Consider the following 21885-nt stretch of genomic DNA (forward strand, 5'->3'; position numbering starts at 1 on the left):
GCTGCTGGCTGATAAGACGGTTTAAAAAAAAAAAATTTACTTCCGGGGCGACAGCTTAAACCAGACAAATAACCTATGGTCTTTATTGAATAAGGTAAAGGATGTGGAATTTTGGCTTTGCAGATATTTTCTTTGATATTTATATTGAGCTGTTGAGAAAGTGGCAAGCACAGTGGGATCATAATGTCCAGAAAGACGCATATAGAATCCAACGGCATGTTCGCTGGCATCCTTTCATTTGGTCGCGTGAAAAGATTATTATGGTTACAGAGCATGGTCTGTTACCAGTATATTTAGAACGTTTTAAAAAGTCCAACAATTACAAGTGTCGTTGTGGTCAAGTCGGGACATTACAGCATTACTGTGTTCCTGCCCGCACACAGTTCCATTTCAGCCACATTCCGGATAATGGAAAGCTTTGCTGGAAGCGACGCATACTTCAGAGCCCCATCAACTTCAGCCGACTTCGCCAGCTGATCCAATTCCTGGACAAAAATCTCCATCATATCCATACCAAATGGCTTGGCACGAAGCGTAAACGAGGTGCTGATGACGACTATGTACCAGCTAGGTGCTTTCGCCCAGACCCTACTAGAATGTACGATCTGCGGCCTCGTCGCTGAAACTCATCTACTGAGAGCCAAGCGACGTTGCGCCTATCGACATTTTGTACTGACGAATGTCTAATCAAATTGTAAATTGAGATTATATTCCAGAGACAATCAATCTTAATTAGTCTTGGCGATACTACGATTATACAAATCAACTCTTTACTATAAGATGAGTGTGATCTGGCGGTTATACCTTTCGGAGTTCTTTAATTTCTTCCTCCGCATATTATTATACGCCCATTGACGAACATTGATTATATGTGAATCTATATGTAATATTTTTATTTATTATTCTGAAGATATTTAATAAAATTTCCAGACACACCCATCCTCCAGGAACGCTTTGATATCTCAATGAGATGGGAAGCGGGGTGTGTTTGGTTTTCAAGCAGGCAGAGATTCAGTAGAACAACCGTGAGGGAGTGAAAAAAATGTGAGGAAATAACATGTAAAGTACTTGCTAAAAAGAAACAATAGATCTCTCATATTTTTACTCATTTCACATATTCCATTGCTTCGGAGGATGTCTAATATTGGTATTAAGTATCACCTAATCACTGAAAGTGTTCAGTATCATTACTTTTAGTGTGATACACCAAAGTGTAATGTGATAAACACCTTTACAGTGGCAATAAATTTAAATGAATTTCTTTTATCAGCTGATCAATTAAAATATTTTGCAGTGAATAAATACTTGAAAGCATTTTTTTTTTTTTGGCGATACTACGCTTATAAGAACATTGATTTAGAAAAGTTTCTAACAGCAGCATAAATATGATGGCACATGATGCTGCCTCTTGATATAACAATAATTCCTCTATAAAAATATTTTTTCTTGGTCCAGTATTGTTATGTATATCGGATTTCATTATATTGTATGCAGAACTCTAAAGAATTGACCACATGATCTGGTATTTAATCTGTATTATCCGAGAGATTTATTCTTTCTTTTTAGCAAATACTTCACACGTTATTTCTTCACATTTTCTTCATTCCCTCACGGGTGTTCTACTGAATCTCCCGCCCGCTAAAAAAAGAAAATATCTGCAAAGCCAAAAATTCCACTCCTTTACCATATAGCATTATCCTTTGTCATCCTATTTACAAATGTTTCTATCCTGATAATGTTATAGAATGAAAACAGAAAATCTGATTGATACAAAAAGGTATTTATGCTGATGTATAAAGATTATAACGTTATACAAAGAGAACTATACCAGCCAGGGCCACAACTAGATGCTTGGTCACCCGGGGCAAGCGCATATTTTGATGCCCCCTTGTAATGTTAAAGGAGAGGTTTAAGAATGAAATTTGTGTCCCCTTGGGTCAAGCGCCCACGGCACGAGACCCGCCGCTCTTCCCCCCCCCCCCCACTAGTTGCAGCCCTGCTGCCAGCTTTGAATACATTGGGAAGAAAAAAAACAAACTTGTTTTTTAACTCAAGATATAAGAAGTGGTCACTCAGCGCATATAAAAGGTGGCCCGGAATAGGGCCGATATTATGTTAATGGAGCCTATCGTCTGTTTCGAGAAAAACTGGCTGCAAAAGGAAATTGGCCCAGGAATACAGTGGTCGCCTTATGGAAGTTTCACTGCATAAGGCAAAAAAAGACATTGGGACTCTAGAACTGTATTTTAAAAAATACTGGTTGTAATTACGATGATTAAAGAGGGTGCCCCTCCAAGTGCTAATGCGGCCTTTATCTAATCCAGTGGTGTGCAAACCTTTTGAAGTGTGACCCTCTTCTGAAAAAAAAAAAGAATTATCGCCAACCCTTACATACGCTGACCACACGTCCCGGTTTTCTGGAACATAGATTTTTTTTGCCAGTAAAACGCGCTATCCCAAAAAACCCTTTTCAAAACGCTTGGTCTGATTTTAATAATAAAATAGACTTCCAAAGATATATTGGGTTTTTTTTTAATATCAAATATTTTCTTTGTTTTTTTGACATACTTGGTGTCCCTTATGCAAGATTGAAGTGTAGCAAGGTGTATGATCCTTGATTTTCGTACACAGGGTGATTAAGAAAGAATCATCCGATTTCAAAATGATTCTACACTTCGACCATTAAAAAAAAATCTATATATATAAAATTGATTTTCTGTGTGTGTTCTCTATACAAATCTGCAATTTTAGATCAATCACCACCAAATTTGGTGTATATAGCAAATGGGACCCGACTTGAACGATAGGCTACTTTAAAATTTCGTCAGAGAAGGGCAAATGCCCCAAATGGGCAAAAAACCATAGGGCAACAATGGTTTTTGGGCCTCGACAATCACTTTCCGAACGTTTACTTTGGTTCCTTAGCAATGCGTTTCAGATGTGTATATGCCTTTCCAATGGTTTGTCGCTTCTTTAACGCTGCCAGTATAATAGTTTATGCCTTTATAATGATTTGTCACTTTTTTCAATAGTCGTCAGAATCATCATCAGCATCACTTTGAAGGTCAGGCAAAGGATGATCCCCATAGAAATCGGTGTTAAAATTTTCCACATCAATAATTTTGAAAATTGTATTGAATTCTTGATTTTGAAATATTGAGTTCGCTTAGAGATATACAAAGCCCAGAAAATTAAATATGGCATAATTAGCCGGAACTACTTTGAGTTGAATATTAATGCAATAACACATTGATTTCAACTTTTTATTTATATCTTCTCTTGGAGAATCTCTCGCGACACACAATCAACCATTTGTCGTACAGCAGGCATCTTAATCCATTGCTTGCGAGCAGGGCCGGATTAACCATTAAGCAAAATAAGCACCACAAAAAATGATCAAATTGTATAATTTTCTTAATGTACGACTTTTCCCCTTGCATCAACCATCGGCAAGAAAATCCCAAAATTTTCGGAGCATTTGATTGTACAGTTGAAGATAGTACAGTAAACGGTTGACCAGGGCTCCCAAACAAAAGAGAGCAGGGGGCATGGTGCTCCAAGCTATGGACCAGGATGATCACTGAGTTTACTCGATTTCTGTAAAAGATTTGGGGAGTTGCCACAGCTTTGCCAAAATAGATACAGATCCCCCCCCCCTCCCCAAGCGACCCTTTGTCTAGCGACAAAGAAAATTTTCATTTTTTGACTGAAGGTGACACAAAAGCAGAGAAACTAAATTAATTGCGAACAAGAACTCTCATTAATGCTCATTTTTTGGATTGAGGTTTCACTCAATTTCCATAAACTAAGCCCGAAGCCATAGCTCTCCACAAGGGTGGGGCTGAGAGGGATGTAGCCCTGGTTAGCCTTTCTCGTCATTTTTTGTCATGCATAAATTCATCATAAAGGTGCCTGCAAAAGATCCTAGCCTAGGGGCCCGCCTCATGATGGGGACATGCCCAGAGCTGTCTCAACAGCATCTGCCCTAGGCAAAACAAATTGTTCCGAGACCCCACTTTCCTACATAGCTATAAATACCTGCCTACCAGTCCACAATTGGTAATAAAATCCTATATAAATACCTGCCTACTACATCTCTCTCCAAAACTTTAACCAGATCAAATTTTCATAGGGCTCCTCTGGCACTCGAGACTACCAACCCGTTGCCAGGGAAAAATGATTTTTCTAAACACCCCCCTCCCCCACAAAAAAAACACTTTATGTACCTACTCTCGAATATGTAAACAGATCTAATTGTCATGAGGCCCAGGGCCATGCATTAAAGGGGATGGGGGCACCAAAATCATTTGAATGCTTAGGGCCTTCAAATGGATCAATCCGGCCCTGCTTGCGAGCAGCACGATGCTCCCTGAAATACCCAGAATGCTTGTGTCCAATTTCATGCTTTTTTCAAGAGTATTTGATTAATATTCTAATTAAACAAATTTGAGGATTGAAATCGTAGCCTTTTCATCCACGTGTATGTTAAACTTGTCGTAAGGGTGCTCTTCTTTTGATGATGGGTACAGGCAGTGCTCACGACTAGGAAAAAGGTTGAAGACCTCTGTCATGAAGGTATTGTTTCAATTTAAAAAAAAATGCTCAAAATATGTTCAGAAATTACCCTGTATAACAGTTTTCAGAGTGAAAATACAGTGTGTCACAAAACAAAAAAATCTAAATTTTTATACAGTTCTCCTGTCCTCTAACTTCCAATTGGAAAGTTGTTGCTCTGTCTTTTCCGAGTCACACTTGCTTATATGCGTCTGTATATATCCTGTATATACGTCCCGTTTGACTAAATTAATATATATATCTTGTTTTTCTTTCCCCAAATAATATTAAATCGTCAAAAATGTTGAATTGCACCGGTTTGTTTTTCATATTGTTCTAGAACAGAATATTTTTTCTTCAAACTAAAACAATTTTTTTCTTCTTTGGTTCAGAAATTCTAAGGATAGGGAATGAAATTAATTTATCACGTTTCTGTTAATGTATGGTAAGTTCCGGAGATCCTTTGTGTGGAAGTTTTTCAGGTGAAGAACTGTGGTCAGTAGGAAAAAAACTGGCAGAGAATTAAAGATAGACATTTAACACACACGTTTGGGTCATTCAAGTATTATGTCAGCATAGATGGGGGAATTCCGATTTGCTGACAAGAGGGGGGTTTGCATGATACTTACGTCATCAGCCACCCTGTATGAAGATGTGAAATATTCTCAATGGTTTCTTATACGGTGCGCCAAGAATGGGAAAAAACATTTCGCTAGTTATTGGGCACTTGAACTAACATTCTTCCTATTGATAAGTCCCCTACAGAGCCACTTTAGCCAGTTCACTGAATGTTTCACAGATCCTTCAAGTGCTCTGGAAATGTGTCTGGGCTGCTTAAGTGATCTGTAACTGTTCCACGTATCATTCAAGTGAACCTTAATTATAGCACGGCTCACTTTAGGTCATCTGGGAATGTGCCGCAGGTAACTCGAGTGATGTAGAAATGCACTGGGGGCAGCTTAAGTGCTCTAAAACTATGCCACATGTCCCTCAAGAAATCTCTAAATGTGCCACGGATCGTTTAAGTGTTCTTGAACTGTGTTGTGGGTTACTTAAGTGATCTGAAAATGACGGACTCGCGGTCCCAGGTTCAAACCCCACTGTTACCACAGTTAAGGTCGGCTGAAGTTGGTTTTATGTGGTTCCCAACTTCCAAGGCGCGAATCGCCCGTTAAAAAGTCTCGCCACAGTGCAGCAGACCTACAAACAGCACAAATGTAATTCTATCATAACACATCAATCACTTCCCATCTGAAATATAGATGGCAGCACTGAAAAATCAAATACTACATATGCACTCAGACTGTTAGGTACACACACAGTTACACCTCAGGCACAACTCACTAGGTAGTAAATCGCCTATAAATGGTGATAGACCTGAGTTGTGCTTGGTTTGAAAGAAAGTCTCTAGGAGCCCTGTTCCCACTCTCCTCCCTCCAGTATACAAACTCCGATTTCCCATCCCATTAAAATAGGAAGTATACCTGCTTATGTTTGGCAAAAGGAGTCTCCCAATTTACTAGTGCGAAATATTTCATGATTTATCTGCTGAAGAAAGAATATACAAAACGAAAAGTCTGAAAGCACATAATAACAGCCCCAAAAGATATCCAACATTTGACAAAACCATATTCATTGATACAAAGATTTCTGATGCAAAAACACAAAGACGAATCTATCGCCCAGAAAATAAATTGGGATTGGTGAGACAATAAAAAAAGATAAGGGAACCAATTCAGCCGCTGGCAGGTGCTCTCTTAGACCCTGGCAATCAGTGACATGATTATGGGGGGGGGGGGACTAAACAGGCCCCATACAAGGGGTGGGCTGGCAAGGCTCCAGCCCTGGGGCCCAGGACAATTTCCACAATTTTTTTGCTATTTCACATAAATTCATCATAAAGGGACCCGTGAAAGTCTGGTCGGGGGGACCTGCAAAAGATCCCAGCCCAGGGCCATGCTTCCATGTTCTGGAGCAGTGCCCCTAAGCTGGGATCTTTAGTGAGCCCCAAGCCAGACTTTTCACGGGGTCCTTCTATAATGAATTTTTAGCATGAAAAGAAACAAACATGTTAAATCATGTAAGAGTGTTTAAGACTTAAGAAATGATATATTTCTGACAATTTGAGTAATTTATAATATAATTTCAAATCATTCAATTTTGTGGACAATCTTAATAATTTCTCCAGTATTAATTAAGATTTTAAATTCAAACAACTGATTTTTCAAAAAGATATTTTGACCTGTTTTGAGCATCATGACGCTCATAAAACCCTGTTTACAACATGTGTCATTTAAACGAGGTCTCATTGTATTGAATCTGTGAGCCTCCCCAACATTTTCAAGAAGATTACGCCTACGTAAAAAAGACTTACCATTTGAAATCCAGTCTGTTTTTTTAAAACCCTTTCCCGTAGTATTGAGAGTCTGTCTCATAGCTCCGTAGTTTATTGCGGCCATCCATAGAAACTGGACAATCCATAGCAGTTGGCAACTCTGCACAAATGAAAAAAAAATGAATACAATTGACAAAAAATCATTCAGACTACCAGCACTTGTACATTAGAAATTGGCTACCAAAGAAAATGGAACAGGTTGTAATTTTCAAGCATAAATGTCAAGTTAAATGCTGCAAACAGGCAAAATGCCTCTACCGATTTGCCAATCTCTAAACATGGTTGAATTTAAATTAAGTTTCTTCACCATGAATCTTTAAGCAAATTTCATTGCCGACTATATTTCATTGATTAGTAGGCAAAGAAACGTGCCTAAGAATTTTTTCAATTTTTTGTCCAATGTCGCGAGAATGACCCATTCATATAAATTCAAATATCTATCAAATGTATCTTTTTTGGCGAATCACAATTTTGCCCACTGCGACTTACAAGAGCCCTTCATTCCCTGCCATTAGAAAGTTTTTAGAAATTTTAGAGATAGATGGAAAAACAAATAGTCAAAAGCAAGTTCACCTTCACTTGCTATTGACAACTTTGCTAGCCTTTGAATATTTGTTGGTGGTAATTGGCAACTTCGTATGTCTGACTATTTTTTGGCTGTAATAAGCAATTTTGCTTGCCTTGTGGGTGTTTTTAATTTGTGCCGAGCGTATTGATACTGTTCCACCATTTTTTTCTTTCACTTTGATTACGGTGGCTGCAGGGCCCCTCAAAGGGTGAATCTTTAAATTAATAATGGTCTCGTGGAGCTTCCCAACTTATATACATGGTGGTATCATATATATCGTTAAGATGATGTATAACTTATTATTCAATGTGTTTCCCTCCCCCCCCCTCCCCATTTTCAACACATCGAAGCATTTGAAGTAAGAAAAACATTAGCAAAAGGCCAATTATTGTTAGCCATCCTAAAAGGACTATGGGATCCAGAATTTTCACCAGACTTTTTGTCCCAGTCACATTTCACCCCCGGAAAATTTTGCACCCGATACTTCACCTGCTCTGAACTTATGCGTGACTGACCATATAAGAGGGAAAGTGATCAAATGAGTGTGAAATCGGCTTTAAGAGTGAGTTAGTGACCGTACAAATGACTAAGTGAGTGACAGAGTGACTGACCACATGAGCAACAGTATCTATGAGTGGAAGTGACTATCAGCGAATGACCATATGTGTGTCCAAGTGAGTGACCATATGTGTGTCCAAGTGAGTGACCATATGTGTGTCCAAGTGAGTGACCATATGTGTGTCCAAGTGAGTGACCATATGTGTGTCCAAGTGAGTGACCATATGTGTGTCCAAGTGAGTGACCATATGTGTGTCCAAGTGAGTGACCATATGTGTGTCCAAGTGAGTGATTGACCATATGAATGATTGTATGAGTGACCAGGTGAATAGTGATACGAGTATCCAAGCAAGTGATTGAGTGTTTGACCATATGAGTGTCCAAGTGAGCGACAGATTGACAGTATCAGTGACCGAGTGATTCACTGTATGAGTGACCGTAAGAATAACCAAGTGACCATTGGTTATCACATGAGTGACCAAGTTAGTGCCTGTGAAGATGATTTTCCCCTTTCATCCACACCCTGTTATGGGTGGTTATGTAATACTTTAACGGGCTCTAAAAATTTAGGATTTGCTGTGAAGCATAAATTAATTGTTTCCAAATTTACGTTGCAGTGAAATTTTTAACATAAGCTGGTATAACAGTCCTGAAGGAAAACAAAAATCTGTCAAGGTGGAAAAGTCATGGCACACTTTTCCCCCCTCTTTTGACATATGACATAGTGTTTTTTGAAATCGAGAGTTATTCATATCATATTTATGTGTCATGTTTTTGTGTCATAATTATGTGTTTTGTGTTGTAAGAAAATTAGTTTGTTGTCAGTTGGGAAAACGAGTAGGTTACACACCTATTTTTTGTACACACGGTATGTGTTTTCGAAATTTTTGATTTTCCACACGATCCTGATATCTTGACCGATTATTCTAAATTAATCCCCTGGAATTATTTTTGCTCCTTGGTGTCAACAGTCAACCGATTTTGAGGCATCTTCGTTGGAAAAATTAAGAGTGTAAAAATTTAAATTTGTTCCAGGATACTAATGCAGGAGATGGCCATTTTTCGAACTTTCGTTTCCGATCTCGAAGGTGACGCGGAGAGAATATTTTTTTTTTTCTGTTTGTTTGTTTATTTTTGCAGAGGGAAACACACAAAATTACCGCTTTTCGTGTTTGAAACTTTTTGCAACGTCATCAGAAATTTTCTAGAGGATGAGACATACATGCTGATCTATTTTGTGGAATCATTAATTAAGTAATTCATTAATAATTTCTTTTTTTTGAAATGGAAACTTACACACGTGCCGTTGATATTTGTTAACGTTGAATTTGAATAATAATTCTGATTGGAAAATATTTAGATATTTCAAGAAAGTGTATTCTATGTGTCATCTTGAATTTAAAATCATGTGTTAATTAATTTTTTTAATTTTCTCTGTCATATGACGAAATTCTTTCTGTATCATTAATTATGCGTCGAAGTATGTCATGTGACCTATCATTGGAACGCGGAATTAATTTCCCGTATAATGGTCAAATTTAATTTGTATTTTTTTAATGATGTGTGTGTATAATTAGGCGTTTTCCTTTTTGTATAACATTTAGTGCATTGTCCTTGGGATCAGAAGAGACTCCCCGTAGGAAGAAAGTTTCGTTCAGGGCGTTATTTTGTCCGGATTTTAGACTTGCCCTTTCACCTTAATTGGTCAAAATTGATGTCATAAAAATTTACGCCACGAATCAAAGTGTGCGCATTTTCGAAGCCACGCCCACTTTTCATTTTACTTATACCCTCGAAACGTCGGTGGGTTGGTCATTCTTTAGTCAGTTTTGGTTAGTCGTTGGTCAGTCTTGGTGCAGTCTTCCGTGTTTTCTCTCGTCGAGAAAAACGCGGTAAATTTGATGTTAGTAATGTGAAATCGTTCTCGCGAGATGTTGCTTTCGCTACCGCAGTAGTTTCTTCATTTTGTTGCCGAGGCAAATCCTGAAGCCTGTCACCATGTCCAGAGCAGAGCAGAGACGGAGAAGGATCCGGAGAGTTTTGTCCTGTCTTGGATAGACCGCCTGTTTCCCGATGTCTCTAGAACTTGATTCGAGATCCAAGAACTGTGGCAGGAACACTGACCCCTGGGTGGCAGAACGTCGAGTCACTCGGAATTTGTGAGTATGTGAGGTATTTCCTCTTTGTTCTCTCTCTCATTCACCATTTCTTATGAGTTCATGGCGGTGATCCGAAAATTTGTAAGTTTTTGTTAATATAATTTCATTGAGGTTAGATCAAACTCCCCCCCGTTGAATTATTCAGTCAAGTAGAAATTTCTTTAATGTGTCTTAATGCTAATGATCGCTATGGCAATGCACCCATTTGTGTTTATTTTAATATGTTTGTTTCGCTGTTTAAAGTAAAGGTTTGTTAAATGTTGATGTTGGAAAAGCATTTATTTTCTGCTATAAGAGACTTTTGAATTTGCTCAATGTCAGTTTTGAAGTATTTTAAATGATGCTGCTGTATTGTTAAAATATCTCATTGAGGAAGAAAAGTAATTAAAATTTAATTATCTTAACTATTATGAATGTGTATGTGTGACTTGTAGTGATTTGGTTTTTTTTTACTTGTTTTCATGTGGTAAATGTTAATTAAGATGGAACACTAGCACTCCCCGTTGATAAGGGTTATTTTGTGGTCAAGGTAACCACGCTCTGTATGCCCTATTCGAATCACTGGCCTAAGTGTTGAAAGATATTCATATAAGGGGAAAAATGATCATAGTTCATAAATAAAATTGTTATGGTAAAATATATCTTTTGGGGAGAACACCATAACAGATTGGTGCCGTTCCCACTCGAATTGGAGTGCTCAGTGCAACACACTGTAAGCTAACAAGGTTTCTCTTTTGTTTGTTTGTTGAAATACATCAAGTTTGTCAATGTGTCAAGCAAGTCACACAGAAAAAAAAAAAGTTCATTTGAGAGTATGTAATATATATGTGTACATATATTTTTTTGAGTTGGAGCATTTGTCATTTTGTTGTAACCGTTGAAATACATGATACAAGGTATTGTTGATCGAATCATTTAGGGGTGACCTCTTTCACTTTTTTTTTTCCTCTCTCTTCTACATCTCATTGATTTGTTTTGAGTGACACACATACATTGACCATGGCACAAGCACAAGATACACAAGCTCTGTGGCCTATTCTCATGGGTGCTTATAATAATTTGCCCATATTCTCTGGCACAGCTGAACCCTCAGCTCGTGAACTGTTTCGTTGCATTGACAATGCTGCTGCATTGGCAGGTTGGAATGCCCCACAGAAAAAACAACTTGTACTGCAGAAGTGTGCAGGCAAGGTGGCCTCACACTTGCGAGAAAATGAGTACAGAGTATCTCAGCTTACCTATGATCAATTGAGAGAGTACTTAATTGAGCGTTTTGATGCTCATGTCACTCCTGAACACACATTAGCACAGCTCACCAGTTCAGTCCAACAGGATGATGAAAAAGTGAAAGACTTTGCAGACAGATTGGAAGCTCTTTCTCGTAAAGCAGTGCCAGTCACTGAAGGTGAGGATGAATCTGTCACGACCTTGAGGAATTCACTCCTCCTTTCTAGATTCACTCATGGTGTCAAACCCACACTTAGACAGTTGATGGCGACACAAGGTCCCACCACATTTCAAGCTGCAGTGCAGATCGCTCACCGAATTGAGTCTGTGACTAACATGACAGATCTCACAGCTTGGGCTGCCGTAGCTTCACAAACCACACCTCAACCATCTCTTCCACAGGTGCAGTCGCACGTGACTCCCTCAGTGTCGCACAGTGTTGATTCAGACATGCTATTGTCACTTATGGATAAGGTACAGTCACTTGAAAAGTCATTGAAAGAATTGTCACTTTTAACTCAGGCTAGTGCACCAACTACTCGTTCACGTTCACCAAATTTTCATTCGTCTACTCAAAGTGCTCAACCACAAAACTTCCAGTCACATAATGTACCCTACAGTGACACTCGTAAGCATCCAGTTACATGCTTTTATTGTGGATATCGTGGCCATGTTGTTAGAGAATGCCGCAAAAGGTTGAGAGACCAGTCCTCTCGTCAGTCTAACACTTACTCACGTGGACACTCTTCTCGTAACCAGTCATTTCATCGTCCACAGTTTTCACGTCCTAACCAGAATCGTCCTGTCAGAAGCTCACACTTCACACATAATGAGAATACACAGTTACAACAACATGAAACTAGGCCTACATCACCAAAAACCACAAATGAGAACAATGCACGCTCCTCTTCTCCAAGAAGGGTCACTTTTCAAGACAATGTGCAGACAAATGAAGAGACTGTAGACTGTTCTGAGTCGGACAAATCACTACCAGTTGTTGATGTCACAGTGGATGGTCGTAAACTCCCATGTCTCGTTGATTCAGGTGCTTCGCTCACTCTGATTTCTCATGTTTGGTGTCGAAACAATCAATTGACTCATAAGTACACACATATAACGCCTGTTGTAATTAAAGGTGTATCCGGAGAGACACTTAAAATTCAAGACACTATCACTCTTTCTTTCCAAATTTTGGACAAAACAGTAGAGCAGACATTTTTTGTTATTCCTGCTAGTTCGTCACAGTTGTATGAAGCTCTCTTAGGAGTTGACTTCTTGACTAAGCACAAGGCTCACTTCACGTTTTCTTCAAATGGTATGTTACTGACATTCCCAGACTCTAAACAAGAATGGTCAACTACACACAGAATAGCATATGGTAGGTCAACCAAACAAGTCAAAATTCCTCCACACTCAGAGATATTCATTCCCATTGTTGTCAAACCTCGTGTGTCGTCTAATCTTTTGGTAGTTGACAGAAAACGTCCACTTGTCCAAGTATTTCATGTATCAAGTTTTTCAAAATCCTTTGAAGTGGTTAAAAAGAATCTTCGTGTTGCAGCAGAAATCCAGGAGTCGAATCGTTCAGTGAAAGCAGTTGACAAAAACATACAGGTTGGAGACCACGTATACCTTTTCACTCCTAAAGTGCCACCTCACCTTTCGAAGAAATTTTTCAAGAAAAACACAGGACCGTACAAAGTAGTAGATAAGCTGTCACCAGTGAGTTTTCGTATCCAGAAAGTCAATAATGAGCAGGATACCCAGGTTGTCCATGTGGACAGATTGTCAAGACCACATACAAAATCTCCACCTCTTTCTTTGGACTCTAACGTAGATGAAAATCAGTCCAGTAATTCACAAAACCCAGAGTCGAACGAAGAGACACAGTACATGAGTAATACTCCTTCTTTGTTGTCATTTAGTGACATTCCTTTGTTCAAGTCATTTAATGTGCCTGGTGTTTCCAGACGTAATGTACCTATTGTTCGAAGACATAACCAATTTCATAACCTTCGTCCCAGTATTGTTCGACCTGCAAGGTTTCGGGACTAGTTACATTATTATATTTCAGCTGTATATGTATATATATTTGTTTTAATGTTATAATTTTCTTTGAGTACTTGTTGTTTCTAAAAGTATATTCTGTAATAATTATTTGACATATAAAAGGTTTGGTGTTTTGTAGAACTGTTCACATTCATGCTATAAAATGTGTGATGTAAGAATTACTCATTATTTTTTTTGTTTTCTGTGTTTATAATCAAAACTAATTGTGAATGTGCTCAGGATAAATATGTGAACGTACATATTCAAGTTTTCTTTTCTTTCATACATTGATGATATGTAACTGCTGTGTCTTCTTTGGGAAAAGTGATTGAGCTGCCAAATATTTTTTTTTCTTTCAAAAATTAGACTGTAACCACACACACACAGTCTGTGCAAATTTCGAATCCTACATAGGGATACACAAAAAGAGAAAGGATTTGTCAAACTAGCCCAAATTTCTCACTCTCCAGTGCAAACTTTCGGAAAAATCAGACGTTCATTGAACATGTGTAGATCATGAGAATTGGTGTCTCTAGACAAAGAAATATTGTAAGATACATGTCTCAAGTATTCAGTATATATGTCATGAAAATGTTTGTCGCAATTTTTTTTTTTTGAAAGATTTGTCTTATGACATAGGCTGGTGTTGTGACCATGGTGAACAGGAATCCCTTATACCCTGTTTTCTCACTTTTAACTTCGCAAGTTTCTTTAGACCCTAGAGTTGTGATTACCGGAAACCACCCGAGGTAAACCCCTGGCGATCCGGTTCGGGCCAGTTTGTTTGGGCAAATTCGGCTTGTTCGTTTTTGTCCGGCATTAATCCGCTGAGTTCTACAGTTGAAGGTAGGGTCTTTGACTGTGGAGCGAGGATTGGGAGCCAGAGGTCGGGCTATTGCAACTCATCGAAATCCTGGTTTTCAATCCATAATCGATTTCTACATCTTTGCCACGTCACAGCACCCCCCTCTCGAGACCACATTAAATTATTTTTTTTTTTTTCATTCACTATTTCATATGTCTCTGTAACAAGTTGCATGGTTTACCTTTACCAGACCGCCAGAATGAGAGAGAGACGGGAAATCTCACATGCTTGGATGTATTTTTCATTTATGTAACATGTTTTAAAGAATATATATTTTCTTATGCATAACAAATGTCCATATGTGCAGAAAAATGTCACCTTTTGAATACTAATCATGTGTTGTTACTTGAGTATTCCAGAAAAAAAAAGGGAGGAAACCAAAAGCAAAGAAAAAAATTCTGATAGCAAATCAGTGTTAACCATGGATGTAATGATGTAGATGTTTGTCGACAATCAGAAGAATCTCGGAAGAAGTCGGTTTGTAGATTTGAAATTTGTTTATTTGTTGTATCTGTGAAACATCAGATCTTATTTGTGGTATCTGTGAAACACCAGATCTTATTTGTGGTATCTGTGAAACACCAGATCTTATTTGTGGTATCTGTGAAACACCAGATCTTATTTGTCGTATCTGTGAAACACCAGATCACTGTTGCATATTGATGATTGAAGTATGTGTACGTTCATTTCTTCTACGTTTTCATAGTTCGTGTGCAGAGTCCTAGCCAGGAAGACATCGGTGAATTGGAAGTAGTATTTTTACAATTTTTTGTGAAGGAGAATCAACATGAGGTACTTTGATGGACTTGCTCAGGTGACACACTTTGATTTTATTCGTCTGCGTGGACAATATTCTTTTTCCTCGTCTCAGAATTTAGTTATGGAATGGTATAGCGTTTGCACTTGTTCTTTTCTACTAAAACCACACTTGGTATTGCCAAACAACTCACTCAGTCACTCTTTCATTCATTTTCTTTTTGGCATAAACAGTGACATATCCTCAGTTCTCTACCCTGCCTTTTTCTTTGTGGATGTTCCGTCTTCAAAAATTTTCCCTGTGTGAAAATTTTTTTTCCAGATCCGTCGGTAATATGTCAAGGTGGAAAAGTCATGGCACACTTTTCCCCCCTCTTTTGACATATGACATAGTGTTTTTTGAAATCGAGAGTTATTCATATCATATTTATGTGTCATGTTTTTGTGTCATAATTATGTGTTTTGTGTTGTAAGAAAATTAGTTTGTTGTCAGTTGGGAAAACGAGTAGGTTACACACCTATTTTTTGTACACACGGTATGTGTTTTCGAAATTTTTGATTTTCCACACGATCCTGATATCTTGACCGATTATTCTAAATTAATCCCCTGGAATTATTTTTGCTCCTTGGTGTCAACAGTCAACCGATTTTGAGGCATCTTCGTTGGAAAAATTAAGAGTGTAAAAATTTAAATTTGTTCCAGGATACTAATGCAGGAGATGGCCATTTTTCGAACTTTCGTTTCCGATCTCGAAGGTGACGCGGAGAGAATATTTTTTTTTTTCTGTTTGTTTGTTTATTTTTGCAGAGGGAAACACACAAAATTACCGCTTTTCGTGTTTGAAACTTTTTGCAACGTCATCAGAAATTTTCTAGAGGATGAGACATACATGCTGATCTATTTTGTGGAATCATTAATTAAGTAATTCATTAATAATTTCTTTTTTTTGAAATGGAAACTTACACACGTGCCGTTGATATTTGTTAACGTTGAATTTGAATAATAATTCTGATTGGAAAATATTTAGATATTTCAAGAAAGTGTATTCTATGTGTCATCTTGAATTTAAAATCATGTGTTAATTAATTTTTTTAATTTTCTCTGTCATATGACGAAATTCTTTCTGTATCATTAATTATGCGTCGAAGTATGTCATGTGACCTATCATTGGAACGCGGAATTAATTTCCCGTATAATGGTCAAATTTAATTTGTATTTTTTTAATGATGTGTGTGTATAATTAGGCGTTTTCCTTTTTGTATAACATTTAGTGCATTGTCCTTGGGATCAGAAGAGACTCCCCGTAGGAAGAAAGTTTCGTTCAGGGCGTTATTTTGTCCGGATTTTAGACTTGCCCTTTCACCTTAATTGGTCAAAATTGATGTCATAAAAATTTACGCCACGAATCAAAGTGTGCGCATTTTCGAAGCCACGCCCACTTTTCATTTTACTTATACCCTCGAAACGTCGGTGGGTTGGTCATTCTTTAGTCAGTTTTGGTTAGTCGTTGGTCAGTCTTGGTGCAGTCTTCCGTGTTTTCTCTCGTCGAGAAAAACGCGGTAAATTTGATGTTAGTAATGTGAAATCGTTCTCGCGAGATGTTGCTTTCGCTACCGCAGTAGTTTCTTCATTTTGTTGCCGAGGCAAATCCTGAAGCCTGTCACCATGTCCAGAGCAGAGCAGAGACGGAGAAGGATCCGGAGAGTTTTGTCCTGTCTTGGATAGACCGCCTGTTTCCCGATGTCTCTAGAACTTGATTCGAGATCCAAGAACTGTGGCAGGAACACTGACCCCTGGGTGGCAGAACGTCGAGTCACTCGGAATTTGTGAGTATGTGAGGTATTTCCTCTTTGTTCTCTCTCTCATTCACCATTTCTTATGAGTTCATGGCGGTGATCCGAAAATTTGTAAGTTTTTGTTAATATAATTTCATTGAGGTTAGATCAAACTCCCCCCCGTTGAATTATTCAGTCAAGTAGAAATTTCTTTAATGTGTCTTAATGCTAATGATCGCTATGGCAATGCACCCATTTGTGTTTATTTTAATATGTTTGTTTCGCTGTTTAAAGTAAAGGTTTGTTAAATGTTGATGTTGGAAAAGCATTTATTTTCTGCTATAAGAGACTTTTGAATTTGCTCAATGTCAGTTTTGAAGTATTTTAAATGATGCTGCTGTATTGTTAAAATATCTCATTGAGGAAGAAAAGTAATTAAAATTTAATTATCTTAACTATTATGAATGTGTATGTGTGACTTGTAGTGATTTGGTTTTTTTTTACTTGTTTTCATGTGGTAAATGTTAATTAAGATGGAACACTAGCACTCCCCGTTGATAAGGGTTATTTTGTGGTCAAGGTAACCACGCTCTGTATGCCCTATTCGAATCACTGGCCTAAGTGTTGAAAGATATTCATATAAGGGGAAAAATGATCATAGTTCATAAATAAAATTGTTATGGTAAAATATATCTTTTGGGGAGAACACCATAACAAATCCACCAAACTATACCCCTCCATCACGCTTAATACGTACACCAATGCGTTTGTGACAGCGATAGTTATTATATTATGCTTAGTGCAAATTTCTGCCACCTAACATTTACACAAGGGGCAAAATGTCAGGTCTGAAATGAGATATCTGGTCCAACTCACGTAGTCGCTTACTTGGTCATTCACTTGATGATTTATACGATCGCTTACTTTGTCACTTACCTCGTTATTCCTGCAATCATTTCTACATGCACATACGTTCAGGGAAGGTGAAATGTCAATCGGTAAATTTCTACCGATATAAAATAACTTGTCATTCATGTGGTCGCTCATACAATCATTCATATGTTCACTATACGGTCTTTCATACCATTGCTTGTGCTGTCAGAGCAAGTGAAACGTCAAGAAGTATGTATGTTCAACTCACTTGATCACTCATACGGTCACTTACACAGTCATTCGTACCATCTATCAACTGTTCACACATATGGTCATTCATACTATCGCTCACACGGTCACGGAACAATTCAATAGGCATTTTACTATGTTGGTGTAGTTTGTATATTGAAAACTAAATGAAGCATCAATATTAATAAAGATTCTCGAAAAAAATCAGACATCAAAAGAATGAAATGAAATGTAAAAATATATTTCGTTCATTTCAACTTACCTATTCGCTATATGTAAACAAATATAGAAATGGATAATTGATACCTTGAGGTCGCCCTCTCAAAACAGTTGAGATGCTAAACACAATTTAATTAACGGAAATTTTGATATTTAATGAAAGATTCAACATTTCATTAAAATAATTTCAGAATTATTAAAAATTGGCATTTAATAAGAGAAATGAATAATGCAAATTCTTAGTAAACGAAACTTCAAAATTAAAGCAAATTGAATGGAAGAAATGATATCAGAATTGATGAAAATTCACCATTTAATGAAAACAATGATTCCAGAATTATACAAATACAACGCCACAACAGGCAAATTGCCCAACGAGGTGGCTGACTTAAGAACATCATGGATCCCCGAGTAATTTTTTTTAGGCCCTGCCTACTACTGCTATACCACAAATGCACCCCCTCCCCCCCGCGGAACTCCCCAACGAATCGGTACATGCGGGAATGTGTAATAATATTTAATGAAAGAAATCATTTCCAACTTATGAGAATTCATATTCAATGAAGAAAATGGATATTTAATGAGAGAAATCACTTTTAATAATAATAATAACAACGTGATCTTCACGTATTCCCAAGGGATCAGCCCGATCGTTCAGGGAATTTGTTAGTGTTAGGTTAGTAGACATCCATGCCCGAACCGGGATTCGAACCCAGACCTGCACAGTGAGAAGCTAGTTCCTTAACCACTCGACTGTCAGGCGGCATTCCTGAACTAATGCAAATTGATTATTTATTGAAGGAAATTTCATAACCAACTTAAATCAATGTTATTACACTATTATTATTATTCTATAAGGAATATCCTGAGCAAAACAGTTGCATCCATCAACTAAATACTTTCTCCAATTTTACAATGCATACATAAGCGGAGATAGACTTGAAAGTCCGGGGGGGGGGGGCACGATGATGTCAATTCATTTATACACATATGCATTAGATCAGTCGACTTCACCTTTGATGCTGGAGGGCATTGCCCCCCCTCGTACCTCTGCCCATGGGTGGGCGATAGGTACGGTTGCACCTAGTCCCACGCTTTTAAGGGCCAGAAAGTGGAACAAAACATGTAACCACCATATTAACACTTTTTGCAACTCAAAATAGAGGTCACATTAAAATTGATGTTTGCCCCATTGGCGATTAAATTAATTTTCTTTCCAGTTGTGGGTTGGAGGGACCAAAAAACCCAGAATCAATTAGGGATGCCCGAAAGCTTTCACAAATTATTCTAAATTTATTTATTTCATTAATTCTGAATTATGTCATTCAATAATTCTGAAATTATTTCTTCCAATTATTCTACTCAGTAATTCAGAATCTTCAAATTCCGAAATAAGTTTTTTCATTAATTTTGGAATTACAGTAAAACCTCTTTTGCGAACACCAGCGGGACAAAAAAAAGTTCGTCCGCAAAAGAGGGGCGAGAGTTAATCAGGGATTTGAAACGCATACTTTTATTATACACTGGGGAAAATTATTATTTAACCGTAAAACCGGGGTGACCTGGGTGGGGTACTGCATTTCTTTTATTACATCCGCCCCCAGCCCGGGGGCCTCTCTCAAGAGAAGAGAGGCCCCACAAAAATGAGAACTGGTTTAAATTTTCTAAAATTTACCAGATAGAGCCTCAGAATAACAACTAGGCCCGGGGGCCCTCTCAAGAGAAGAGGGGCCCCACAAAAATGAGAACTGGTTTAAATTTTCTAAAATTTACCAGATAGAGCCTCAGAATAACAACTCGGCCCGGGGGCCCTCTCAAGAGAAGAGGGGCCCCACAAAAATGAGAACTGGTTTAAATTTTCTAAAATTTACCAGATAGAGCCTCAGAATAACAACTCGGCCCGGGGGCCTCTCAAGAGAAGAGGGGCCCCACAAAAATGTCAAAGACGCCCAGTTCGTTTTATTCTCGCACTGAGCCCCGGGTCTGGTAAATGTGACTTCGCATATTCAGTTTTCAATAAATTTCACCGATTTACAAAATAAGTGAATTTAGAAATAAACTGTAAATAAACTCACCGGAAATTGAAGAACAAGAAAAAGTCCGATTTATAAAATCTATTTTTCCTCTGAATCAGTGCAGTCTTAAGGCACGGCCCGGGGGCCTCACAAAAATGGGATCTGGTTGAGATTTTTGAAAATTTCCCTGGTAGGGCCTCAGAAAAATCATTTGGCCCGGGGGCCCATGATATTGCTCTAAAGACGGCCCTGCTCTGAATAGATTTATGTTCGAAAAACGACAAGCGGGACGCAGCAACGCGCGCCACCGACGATGTTAAAATTCGACTGCGCAGTAGTTGCTCTCGATCGTCTGCCAAAGCGTATAAAAAAGCGTATTGATACGCTTTGTCGTCTGCTCTCGCATTCGGCGGGAAACTTCAAGCCTTCTCATTGGTCATCTTTCACATCCGGGAGCTCTTACTAATTTGTTTATACTGCTGCGAGAGACAATAGAAGAGGGAGCAAAAAGTCGTCTGCTCTTTCTTTGACCGGAAAATTTCAAGCACTATGATTGGTGGATTGTCTTTGCTTGGGTTCGGAGAATTTTGAAAAAAAATTTGTTTATACCAGGGGGGGAGGAAAGACTCAGCGTAATATAGAAGCTTTTCATGAGAAACATTAAAATCAATTAAGAATTTTTTTTTAATTTTAGCAAATTAATGAAAGAAACATCCTGAATTTATATTGGGGTAGCCTTTACCGGACCCGGGGAGTCTTAACAATATCGTGGCCCTTTTCGCCCTGACCTTATATATTCAGTGACCCAGAGCCACTCTTAGGGATGTGGCGACAGGTGCGGTCGCATCGGGCCCCGCAGTTTGTCCCATATTTACAGTATTAGGAGGGGAGGAAAATATGTATAGCCTACATTCATGCATGAGGGTCATTCAAGCAGTGCCGTCTTGAGGCCTACCCAGGCACGGTCCAGGGGCCCCAAGAGAAAAAGGACCCCACAAAAATGAGATTTGGTTGAAATTTTCAAGAATTTGCCTGGTAGGGTCTCAGAAATATCACTCGGCCCGAGGGCCCATGATGCTCTTAAGACGACCCTGCATTCAAGTATTACGCCAGCATCGATGGGAGGGGGTTTGAATGATACTCACGTCCATCAACCACCCTTTATAAAAATATCAAATATTCTTGATGGCATCTTTACTAGGAATATCAAAAAACGGGGGAAAAAAACTTTTCCTAGTTTGTGGGCACCAGAACTAATACCCCCCCCCCCCCTTTTGACAAGTTCTCTAAACAGCCACTTTGATCGTCTCTAAATGTTCCATGGTCCATCAAGTGCTCTAGAAATGTGTCGCGGGTCGCTTAAGTGCTCTGGAACTGTGCCGCGCGTCTCTCAAATGATCCTCAAACATGCTGCGGGTAACTTGAGCGATGTAGAACTGCACTGCGGTCCGCTAAAGTGCTCTAAAACTGTACACCGTGTCATTTAAGGGATTTCTAAATGTACCACACGGACCGCTCAAGGGATCTGTGGATGTGCCACGAGCCTACTTGGGTGATCTGAAAATGTGCTAGAGCCACATAAATCACGTGAGTGTGAAATTGACGGTATGAGTGAGTGAGTG

General features: G+C 38.5%; 1 long non-coding RNA gene across 1 annotated transcript in view; it reads right to left on the minus strand.

Moving 5' to 3' along the window:
• Positions 1-20600, minus strand: part of LOC149070796 (uncharacterized) — a 30121-nt gene extending 9521 nt beyond the window's left edge. The window contains exons 1-2 of the long non-coding RNA XR_016195000.1: positions 20324-20600; positions 6929-7049 (exon numbers count right to left, since the gene is read on the minus strand). This is a non-coding gene — a long non-coding RNA (uncharacterized LOC149070796). The remainder of the gene's footprint in view (positions 1-6928; positions 7050-20323) is intronic.
• Between the last annotated feature and the right edge of the window lie 1285 nt (positions 20601-21885).

This window comes from Pholcus phalangioides, unplaced genomic scaffold (assembly GCF_987345545.1).
Source record: "Pholcus phalangioides strain wild (caught in Gottingen) unplaced genomic scaffold, Ppha-v1.0 ptg000020l_1, whole genome shotgun sequence".
Lineage (NCBI taxonomy): Eukaryota > Metazoa > Arthropoda > Arachnida > Araneae > Pholcidae > Pholcus > Pholcus phalangioides.